Source organism: Tachypleus tridentatus, chromosome 12, assembly GCF_004210375.1.
Source record: "Tachypleus tridentatus isolate NWPU-2018 chromosome 12, ASM421037v1, whole genome shotgun sequence".
NCBI lineage: Eukaryota > Metazoa > Arthropoda > Merostomata > Xiphosura > Limulidae > Tachypleus > Tachypleus tridentatus.
In genome coordinates, this window is record NC_134836.1 from 55,051,610 (window position 1) to 55,064,209 (window position 12,600).

The following is a 12,600-nucleotide window of genomic DNA, read 5'->3' on the forward strand; positions in this document are numbered from 1 at the left end:
GGATTATAATATAGGTCTCTAAACAACAAAAGTTTTCAAAATCGTTTAAATCGCCATGAAATGTTCTTTCATGTATATGAAACAAAGGCTCAAAGTTTAAATATTCTCATGGTTTCATATATCATTCTTAATGTAAAATTATAGGAGAAATGAAAATCGAAAACAGAAGTACGATCTTATTGTTTAAAATGTAAAATAAAGTGGTATAAGTTTTCTTGATGGTGGTTTGTGAAATATGCGCATATTACGTCAATAACAGTTTGTTACAACTAGCCGATTACCTGTGACGCCAGTGCGTTAAATCCGAATATGCCGTATTCATGACGTCATATCTGCACCCTGAGAACGGAGAAAAATAAAAGTTATCCGTAACGGGAAACAGAAAAATTGTGACCCATATTGAAAATCTATATGCATAGAGGATAAAAATTTCGCGAAGTTGTGGATTGTGCATCGCGTAATAAAGGTTTTTTTCCAGTATCATATAAGCAAGAGTTCTATTACAGTTCTATGTTAAAACCCTAGGTTTGATTTCCGCCGATGGACAGAGCACAGACAAACTCTTGTGAAGTTGTGCACAAAAAAAGAATTTCAAGCCTAGATCTAAATAATGACTATTTTTTAAATAATTATAACGTTTCACTAATACGTAAAAATACTAAGATGTTGTAATACGAGTAATTTCTTCGATTTTAGCCAAGATATAAATTAGTAATTTAAGACAAACATTCTGTGCAATTGTAACGTCAATGGAGGTATCATGGGTCATTTACTATCTTTAGCCCCCCGCTAATACAGCGGTTAATCTACGGATTTACAACCGTAAAATCAGGGGTTCGATTCCTCTAGGTATGCTCAGCAAGTAGCCTGCTGTGGCTTTGCTATCAGAAAAACACACACACATACTATCTTCAGAGGTTGAAAATATAGCTTGTCTATAAGATATACATTAAATAACGAAGAGAACTTTTCTAGAGTTATAAAGATTACGATCTTTACAATGTTTCTATTCTTCTAGATGTGTGTTGATTTTATTTACCACAAAATTACAGCTAATGATATGGGGATTAATTAAAATAAGTTCCACAAAGCGAGACAAAGTAATTTAAATCCCTCTTTGTTGATAAATTACAGTCACCATTATGTTCAAATATGATAAAGATACAGATGTTTCGTAACTCTAAGTTAAAGGCCGGATGAACTTTACAATGAGGAATTTTCCTCCTAATGTGTTAGTACATGAGCTGAAAAGATTAATAAATTTGTAAATTAAAGAACTAAGTCTACAAAGAAAAACATTGTAGTTATATTTACATTTACGTACATTTAAGTAATTATTGAGTTAATACAATATTCATTATATTCTATGAACATTCTTGTGCATAAATTTCGTAAAATAAGCAAGAATATTCAACGTTTAAAATGTCAGAATAATTATTTCATACATCAAAATATTGTTCCGATGGACAAACATTGCATCGTCTACAGGAGACTATAAACAACACATGAAACCTCTTTTTATATTGCATGTCATTTGTCCAATGTCAAGAGTTATACGTCTTGCAATCTTGTATATATATTTTGTGTTATTCTAAAGTCCACAGAATAGTGATTTTTAGATTGTAAACTTTCGACAATTCAATTAAAAACTTCTACATACAATACAACTGATGCAAACAAAATCTAATCTTCATTATCAAGTCTGTTACTTTATTTTTCAGAGATATTGATCTTCTAAAGAAAACCAAATATTTCTACAAAATGCCGGTTTAAGACAGTTAAGAGAAGGTTAATTTGGGTTTCGACCTTCATAGATCATCTTCAGCTTTCCAAGGTTGCATACTCTTTTTGTTAACCTAAAAATGACCTCAGAAGACTAGACCCGCTATTGTCAGGTGGTTCAGGCACTCATTTCATAATCTGAGGATCGCGGGTTTGAATCCACGTCACACCAAACATGCTCGCCCTTCCAGCGGTGGGGGCGTTATAATGTTATGGTCAATCCCACTATTCGATGGTAAAAGAGTAGACCAAGAGTTAGCGGTGGGTGGTGATGACTAGCTTCCTTCCCTCCAGTCTTATACTGCTAAATTAGGGACGGTTAGCGCAGATGGCCTTCGTGTAGCTTTGCGCGAGTTTCAAAACAAACCAAAACCTCAGAAGATCGAAACGTCGTTCTCTGCATTTTTTAGTAAAAGTGTTGATACCCATACCAGCCGTCCTGAAATATATTTTTACTTCTTGTGAGTTTCTCATCGTCACGAATTGAGTGAAGAATAAATTGAGAGCAGAAGTGAGCAGCTAAACACAAGCTTCATTTGAAACATGACGTATTTATTAAAATCAGTTTTGTAATCTGAACTGCCCCAACTTCTTCATCTGTGTCTTTTGACTATTGCAAAACAAGAAAAAGTAGTGATTTATTGTTTTCTGAATTTCGCGCAAGTCATCACCACCCACCGCCAACTCTTGGACTACTCTTTTATCAAGAAGTAATGGGATTGACCGTAACATTATAACACCCCCACGACTGAAAGGGGGAGCATGTTTGGCGCGACGGGGATGCGAACCCGCGTCCCTTAGATTACGAGTCGCACGCCTTAACACGCTTGGCCATGCCGGGCCGCAGCGATAATAATAGTCTTTGTTGTAAATTACAAATGACACACAGTGGACTACTTTTGTTGGAGTCCCCACCGGGCGAGTATTGAAACCTAGTTTTTATTTTTGTGAGCCCACAGTGAGTCCTCAGGTTCAAGAAAATAACTAAAAGAGATGATATCCATTTTAACTGCTCTAGCGAAACACGAAAATCAGGTATCGTACAAGTCCACAGTTCAAATATGTTACTTAATGCTCGAACTACAATTTTCAGTTAAGTCATGTGCACAGATTTGCGTATTGTATTTACTGCAATCCAAGTCTTTCTCATCGAATCTCGCACATGCTAGCTTGAGAATTTAGAACAGAAGTTGTAATATGTTAGTCACTTACCTACACAGAGAAAGTAACCCATGTTTGTGATCTTGTAACATCCAATCAACAAGAATATGATAAAGAAACACACAAACGTTATTAACGTTTAGAAAATATAACGTGAATACACATGAATAAAAGCGTACTCTACACTTGATACGGAAAGGCAGAATCAGTGATTTTTTTTTCCATAAATATATTCTTTAAAAGTCACAATTTTGTATCGTTATTTTTTAGGACTTACCATAATCTACACTGATACGTTTAGAATGGAGTTAATGATCATAACACGTAGACAGTAAGTGAATATTTCCTTCTTCCAAGCTGTTCTTACAGACCCAACTCTGATAAAGATGAAAAACCTTTTTCAGGAAATTATCGATTTCCTTCTTAAATTCCTGTGAAGATCTGACCTCCACTATAGCTAAAATTTGCATTTAATAACAAGCGTGCTACATAATATATTTTTTAAATAATTGTTAATGCAAGACTTTAAAGAAAATTGCGCGTTTACCTAATTAACTACAATGAAGTTAAGCATTAACTTACTATTTACTAAAGCAGTATTGGTCTGTCTCAAGGATTCTCTTTTGCTTTTCTTTTATCGAGCCAGCTTCTTTCTTCACGCATGTTTGGAAGTTCTGAAGCATTTTCTCGAAAACCAGAGTGATCTAAGACAGTACACTTTACATGGAATGAAGCTAAAAAACGAGTTGGAAATGCCCTTCGGCTTACTATACTTAAAGAGTAAACAAATTTGTTTCCAATACCAAAATACTTGACGATAAACTTGTTCTAAAATTAGATTATTTATTATAAGTCATTAAAGTTTAGAAAGTTAAAAAATATATATTATTTACGTACACGAAAAATGATGATAGATATAAAGTTACCTATTTCGGAATTGTGTTTAGTTTGTTTTGAATTTTACGTGAAGCTGCTTGAGGGCCATCTGCAGTAACCGTCTCTAATTTAGCGGTGTAAGACTAAAGGGAAGGCAGTTAGTCAACACCACCCACCGCCAACTCTTGATCATCACATTATAACGCCCCCAAAGCTGAAAGGACGAGCATGTTTTGTGCGGCGGGGATAAGAACCCGCGAATCTCAGATTACGGTTTGTTTTTTTTTGGTTTTTGGAATTTCGCACAAAGCTCCTTAGGGCTATCTCTGCTAGCCGTCCCTAATTTAGCAGTTTAAGACTAGAGGGAAGGCAGCTAGTCATCACCACCTACTGCCAACTCTTGGGCTACTCTTTTACCAACGAATAGTGGGATTGACCGTCACTTTATAACGCCCCTACGGATGGGAGGGCGAGCATGTTTGGCGCGACTCGGGCGCAAACCCGCGACCCTCTGATTACGAAGCGCACGCCTTAACGCGCTAGGCCATGCCAGGCCCCTCAGATTACGAGTCGAACGCCTTAACCCACTTGGCCATACCGGGCCTATTTTAGAATTACAAAGGTAATTTTATTTTACAACCACTCCCACAGACTTGGTGAAAGCTGTAGGACACACTGAGAAAAATACAATAGCAAGTCTGTTCAGAGGAAGAATTCTGGTCAGATTAATTGATCTAATTTAAAATCGTTCTAAGTTCATATATATTAAAAACTGTATATTCAAATACAAATATTTTGTAATTTTAATGAGCATATATTTTTACACAACTTAGCATAGAGAGAATAAGGGATCTGCGAGGCTGTCCTTACAAACCTATCCCCAACGAAGGAAAAAGTTTATATAAAAATTTAAAATGCGTTATTTTGTTTCATAAACTTACCTATTCAACCTTTTTAAGCTCTCGTAAATGGAAGTCTCCATTTCTGCTAATTACAAGTAATTATTTAATTAATAAGGTAATTATCTTGTTAGAAAGACAAAAAAGACTTAACTGGAGCCTAGCTTTCTTTCCCGAATCTTAAACTTTGTCCTCTGAATCTTTTATGTTCAGGATACAGCTTTGAAAAGTGATAATACTATTTTGAGAACTGCAGTTCGCATACACCCTTGTGCAAATTAATTGAAACAAATGGTCATTTTACAATATTTTCAGCATGGCGGCCGGTGTAGGCTCGCTGGACCCGCTGGTTTCCTTTATTAGTCATTTTTTCACACAGGCGGCGTCATTAGCTGTGTTTTGCAGTACGGTCGATCTATTTTTGGAATATATGACGAAATTTTGAGGAATATTACGTCATTCGAAATTGCGTTAGAAGGGCAAGGAGACCAGTCAGAAAACAACTTCTTTCCAACTCAATGAAGAAAAAAACGGTATCAATGGGGTCTGAAATACAAGAATTGAACACAAGAACAATGGAGAAAGGTGTTATTCAGTGGCGAGACTCATTTCTTCTTACAGGGTCAAAGAAGTCTGCATGTTCGCAGATCTCCAAGTGAGAAACGTCGAGAATCTCACATCAATTAGTTCGTAAAACATCCCTTGAAGAAGATGTTTTCGGACTTTTTCAGCTACTATGGCGTCGGAGGCTTACATATCGTAGAAGGTGTGATACGAGGACCACAGTACATCGAAGTTTTGCAGAAAAAAGTCGTTCCAGAATTGAAAAAGAGATTTCCAGATGGATCTGGCATTTTTCAGCAAGATCTGGCTTCGTGCCACACATCGAAACTTGTGAATAATTTTATAACTACAACACAAATGAAGGTGCTGGACTGGCCTGGAAACTCTCCGGACTTAAATTTTATTGAAAATCTTTGGGCGATTTGTAAAGAAAGACTTCGGGGAAAAGACTGTACTACGAAAGACAAGCTAATTGAGGCCATAATTGAGGTGTGGTACCGCGATCCAAAAATTAGTAAAGATTGCAGGCAACTCGTGGACTCGATGCCAAACCGGATTAATGATCTGAAAAATAAAGACTGTCATATCATGTATTAATGTGTGATTAACTTTTGGATTTTCAGAAATAAAACTCAAAAAATTGAAAAAAATCGTAATTATCCGTCTTGTTTCAATTAATTTGCACAAGGGTGTATTCTCTAAGAAAAAACTCCCTCTTTAGTTCATCCTTACGATTTATTTTATAACTTTCTACAACTACTTTAATAGTTATTTGAGGCAGATAGCTCAGATACTCTGCGCCAATAAATGCCAACCAACAATGTTGTTTATCAATTTACCCATCCCTGTTACATGCAGGGTAACGCTGGCTTTACTAAAGATAATTATTAATCCACATAACGGAACATTCTATCCTCAAATTACCAGTTATCTTTCCAATATGTTTGTACGTACACTAGGTGTCGTTCTTGATCTTTCTAATTTCTTTAAGATCTTCGTTACAGCCAATAATGATCAGAGCCCGCGATTAAAGGAAAATTTGGTGACATTTAAGCTAAAGCCCATGATAAATGTTCTCAGTTCTCTTAGTCCTCTGATGTTAAAACTATATAAATATTGAACTTTATTTCAAACTAGTACAATACAAATTAAGGAACATCTGTACTTTGATTTATCGAAATATATAAAGATATTGTAAATAGATTTTTGATTATACTCAATTTTAACTTGTTCCTGCAACTATAAATTCAACTTTTCTACGAAAACTTGAAACATGTGAATTTAGGTACTACAATATCGTAGTACAAACAACGTCTATAATAACATAGTACAGACAGTATCTATAATAACGTAGTACAGATAACATCTATAGTATTGTAGTACAGACAACATCTATAATAACGTAGTACAAACAGTATCTATAATAACGTAGTACAAACAGTATCTATAGTAATGTAGTACAGACAGTATCTATAATAACGTAGTACAGACAGTATCTATAATAACGTACTACAGACAACATCTATAATAACGTAGTACAGACAGTATCTATAGTAATGTAGTACAGACAACATCTATAATAACGTAGTACAGACAGTATCTATAGTAATGTAGTACAGACAGTATCTATAATAACGTACTACAGACAACATCTATAATAACGTAGTACAGACAGTATCTATAGTAATGTAGTACAGACAACATCTATAATAACGTAGTACATACAGTGTCTATAGTAATGTAGTACATACAACATCTATAATAACGAAGTACAGACAGTGTCTGTAGTAATGTAGTACAGACAACATCTATAATAACGTACTACAGACAACATCTATAATAACGTACTACAGACAGTATCTATAATAACGAACTACAGACAACATCTATAATAACGTAGTACAGACAATATCTATAATAACGTACTATAGACAGTATCTATAATAACGTAGTACAGACAAAATCTATAATAACGCAGTACAGACAGTCAACATCTATAATAACGTAGTACAGACAACATCTATAATAACGTAGTACAGACAGTATCTATAATAACGTACTACAGACAACATCTATAATAACGCAGTACAGACAACATCTATAATAACGTACTACAGACAACATCTATAATAACGTACTACAGACAACATCTATAGTAATGTAGTACAGACAACATCTATAATAACGTAGTACAGACAACATCTATAATAACGTAGTACAGACAGTATCTATAGTATTGTAGTACAGATGTGAATCGCATTCTCCCCTTTCTGGTGTCGTGTTTATTTCTTTCAATAACAGTTAAAACTACGTCCACATTACTGATGAACCTATATATAACTAAAACGAGTAGATGACAAACATAAGGCATTTGATCTTTCCCACATATCCAACCAAGAGAAAACTGAAAAAAACATTAAAAAACCACACAGAAATAAAACTTTACATTTTTATTTACCTCACAAAGAGTTATTATAACTATAATACTGTCAAAACGTAGTAATTCCATTAGCTATTCATCCCCTTAGTAATGTAGAAAATGTCATAACTAAATGTTTCAAATCCTAAACCTGTCGTCCTACTCTTCTTTTCGGGATATAGAAGAAGTCATTATTGACGAAAAACAACGCGTACCTTACGATAGAACAGTTTTGAAAAAAATATATACATTATTTTATTTTAAGAGAACGCGTCGTTAGAAATTGAAGGACTTCGGACATTTTTAGAAAGTAAAGCCTTTTAATTCAGGGGAATAGCTGTCCAATGTATACGGACTTAGACAGAAGCCCTGCACATGAAAGGATATCGAGTTAACAGAAAACGAAGTTGGTAACACTAGAGTGATTTAGAAAGCGCTAACTGTCTGTTCTGATATCACTTCTCAGATTGCACGTCCAATAGGATGTTATCAGCATATACGTTTTACGCCATTATAAACACGTAAATCTATATATCTTCACATGTGTAATAATATATAAGATCTTATAGAACCATCACGACAAAGCTGAGTATGTAACTGACGATAACCTAAATTTAATTATTATAATTATTAGGCTTTTAATAAAATATCTGTTTCGTCTCTTAAAACTACTTATATTCATGTTGAAAGCTTTCTTATGTTTTATTATTAAATGAATATCATTGTGGTATTAATTTACAAAGTCAGTTGTGACATTTTCTGTTTATTATCCCAAGATTTATTTTTAGTTATACCTCAGCCAATAGTAACCATAGGTAGTTAGAAAAGAACAGTCTTAACTCCCTTGGTGAAGGTGAAAAACCAAAACTAATATTTCATTTTCCTGGTGAAAGGAGCTAATTTATTTGAAATGTTTCAACAAATGTCTGTAGATTGAAGACTGAAATTGTTTTTCAAGTGTCATTCACAAACAACTGACCCTTTTCTCATCATTCGCATGTTCTCATGTTCCAAGTCACAGAAAGGAAATCATGACATTTTGTTAGACCTTAGCCTTCATGTAGTCTTGTTCTAGGATAGAACTAAACTGTATAACCATAGCTATGGTGGGCAGAGCACGGACAGCTTTTTGTGTAGCTTTGTGCTTAACTACAAAATAAACAAAGAACGAAACCTTATGAGGAATGTTTGTTTTTTTTATTATTTGTGTTTTCAATCTCGCACATAGCTATTCAAGGACTATCTACGCTAGCCGTCCCTAAAATAGCAGTGTAAGACTAGAGGGAAGACAGCTAGTCATAACCATCTACCGCCAACTCTTGGGCTACTCATTTATTAACGAATAGTAAGATTGACCGTCACATTATAACACTCTCACGGTTGCAAGCACGAGCACGTTTGGTGCGAAAAGGATTCGAACCCGCGACCCTTAGATTAAGAGTCGAACGCCTTAACCCACCTGGCCATGCCAGGTCTCTCTCTTGAGTGGAGTGTATTTAAGAGACAGAGAAAATAAAATGATTCAAGTAAACATCTACACAATTATTACGCTTATTTTAAGTTCTCTGTCAAGTGTTATTCAATTAACTCACCCTTTGATATATGAACTCTTTAAATCTATTCATATCATATACAAAGAGTCCTTCAATACTGATATTTAAGGTTAGAAGCGCCTTATTTTAAAGTATATTGTGTTTCAAGGCTTCGTATAATGATCGGTTTGGTTTGAATTTCGCGCAAAGCTACACGAGGGCTATCTGCGCTAGCTGACTCTAATTTAGCAGTGTAAGACTAGAGGGAAGGCAGCTAGTCATCACCATCCACCGCGAACTCTTGGGCTATTATTTTGCCAACAAATAGTGGAATTCACCTTTCACATTACAACGCCCGTACGACTGAAAGGGCAAACTTGTTTCGTGTGACGGGGATTCGAACCCGCGTCTCTCGGATTATGAATCGAGTGCATTAACCACTTGGCCATGCCGGGCCTTGGGTTTAATGATCTAAAGTATCGTCAGGGTAAATACAGTTTGGGAGTTTGGGAAATTCTAGACAAAATATAATAAAATATGTGAAGTAACTAAAACTGATATGAGGCTTTGCAATATGCGACATAGCAGAATTATAAGGCTAAAGTTTTAATATAAGACATCTTTTATGCTTGTAAATAATACAGAGTTTCTATGATATTTTAATTGAGAATTGTATCATAGTGATATGAATTGTAAAATTTGTATCAAACCACTTTTGACCTTGGTTCCTATGTTTTCGCATCTTTGAAAAACAGTGTTAGATGCTAACCATTAGAAAGTCTCATTTCTGTCACGTTTAATTTTCTGACGGGTTACAAAAAGTTACTCTTCAACCGACGAATAGTGGAATTGACTGTTACATTATGGCTAACACGGATGAAAGGGCGAGCATTTGATGGGGTGGAGATTCGAACCCGCGACCCTCAGAGTGCAAGTTAAGAGCTCTAATCATCTGGCCATGCGGGGTCCCCTGTAATAAGTAATCCTAATTCTTCTGTAATAGAATACGTTATCAATTTATAATTTATTTCTGTTTACAGAAAGTGATGTCAACTCATACCATGTATGTTTTTACAATAATAACAACACATGTAATAATTTATCCACTGGAGAATAATGTAGTGCTACTTTATCCTTATAAATCTCCTGTCTGATCAGTAGCGGTATTTTCTAAAAATGTGGAACTTTATTGTCGAGACTTAGCGCTGGATTTTCGGAAAGCGTTCCAAACTCACCGCTATTTGTCAGTGTTAGTTTAGGTTTCATTTTATGCTTTAACATATTGTATGAATTTCAGCTTCTCCAAAATAACTATTTCTGTCCATCTTTCCAGACCCTCAAACAATCAGTGTTGATCTTTTGATTGTAAACCGTTTGAATATTTTAGAATCATAATCACATATTGGATCCATTGACTGACATAAAGCAATTTTTCAAATTGAATTGTACTTTGGACCTAATAATTAGTTACTCCATTATTAAACCTAGCTGATGCTAGTTCATGAAGCATTTAAATGGTGACCATGTATTACAGCAACAAAAAGTCTAGAATGGCACCTGTATGTTGCCATTTCTATTCCATTATTAATAAGAAAATCGTGATACGTGAAAATCCTAATAAAGCATTGCAAATTTCAATTATATAATTATTGCTTATGGAAGTGTTTGAAGGCTAGTAACTTAAGTGATTGAAATGGAAAATTGTACAACTTTTATTAAATTCTAAAACAAATCTTTTAGTTTCTGAGTTTGAGCGCTATATTCAAATATCTGATATGCTCTTACCGACTCAAATGACCTTCCTGGGAAACTACCGTGAAGAAAGGTTTATTTATCTATTTTTGTACTCTTAGAAGTTTCGTGCAAAGATACTTAAGAGGTGTTTGAGCTTAGCCGTTCCAGATTTTGAACTGATAGACTAAGCGAAAGGGAAATGGTCAACAGTATCCTTTTGGGCTACTCTTGTCTGATTGGAATGTTAGATTGGTCCATCACTTTTATAGCGCACCTAAGGCACAAAGATGTGGAGCACGTTTTTTACAACAGCAGGACGTGAGCTAGAAATCACCGAATTTGCAATCTATGCACGATAAGCACTAGTCGTTCCCGAGGTATAAAGAGAGGACTTTGAATTTGGTTTTTAATCAAGTTAATGCGTCGTGTAAAATATTTTAAATTAATGTTTTATAATTTATTCAGAATTCACTCTACTTCACTATTATCAAACAGGAGGAATCTTCAATAGCCGTGGCAGTTGAGGTTATTTTAGGCAGGAATAAAGTAAATTAATCTATGAGACCTCGAGAATGGTCAAATAGATCAATCGAAAGGATTTGACAACCCGAGTCCTGTATTGTAATTAAATTTCAAACCGAGCAAGAGATAACGCAGCATTGAGCTATAAGCTTCTGCTAAAAAAAAAAGACGAATAAATCAGAAACGTTCTATTAGCCGTCATGAGGCAGCTAATAATAAAACTAAAAACACTCTTTATGAAAAACGATGTTCTTCGTCCGGTGCTATCATTAGAATTTTTTTTTCTGTTGTCGTTCAGGTTAATGACATGGCTTTAATAGCGAATGACTGGCTTCCCACTTTTTATGTAACAAAGCGAGGTCAATCTTAAACCAAACGATTTGACAAACTGATAAAAGTACTTCCACTGTGGCCCGGTATGACCAGGTGGTTCGGGAGTTCGTCTTGTAATCTGATGGTCATGGGTTCGAATCCCCGTAACATCAAACATGCTCGCCCTTTCAGTCGTGGGAGCGTTATAATGTGTTTGTCAATCCCACTATTCGTTGGTAAAAGAGTAAGTAGCCCAAGAGTTGACGGTGGGTGTTGATGACTAGCTGTCTTCCGTCTAGTCTTAGACTGCTAAATTGGGGATGGCGAGCGCAGGTAGCCCTTGTGTAACTTTGCGCGAAATGAACAAACAAACAAACAATTCTTCCACTGCGAGAAACTACTGGCTTACCAGACCACACCTGAGGAGAGGCGGAAGATACTTAAGTTCATTGTAGCTTTAATTAAAGTTTTGAGGGTTAGGTGCTCAAATGGATTGCCTTGATTCCAGTTTATACAGCCATATTTATTTGGACACCAAGGACTAATCTCGAGGTTAAGCTGGACACATATAAACTTCTGTTTTCTGAATTTCTTCAACTGTACATTGTTGTTTATTATTTTATTGTTAACGGTTTGTTTGTTTAAAATTTCGCGCAAAACTATGCGAGGACTATCTGTACAAACCATTCCTAAGTTAACAGTGAAAGACAAGAGGGAAGGCATTTAGTCATCATCACCCATCACCAACATTAGGGCTTCTCTTCTTACCAACGAACAGTGGGATTCATCAAAATATTAT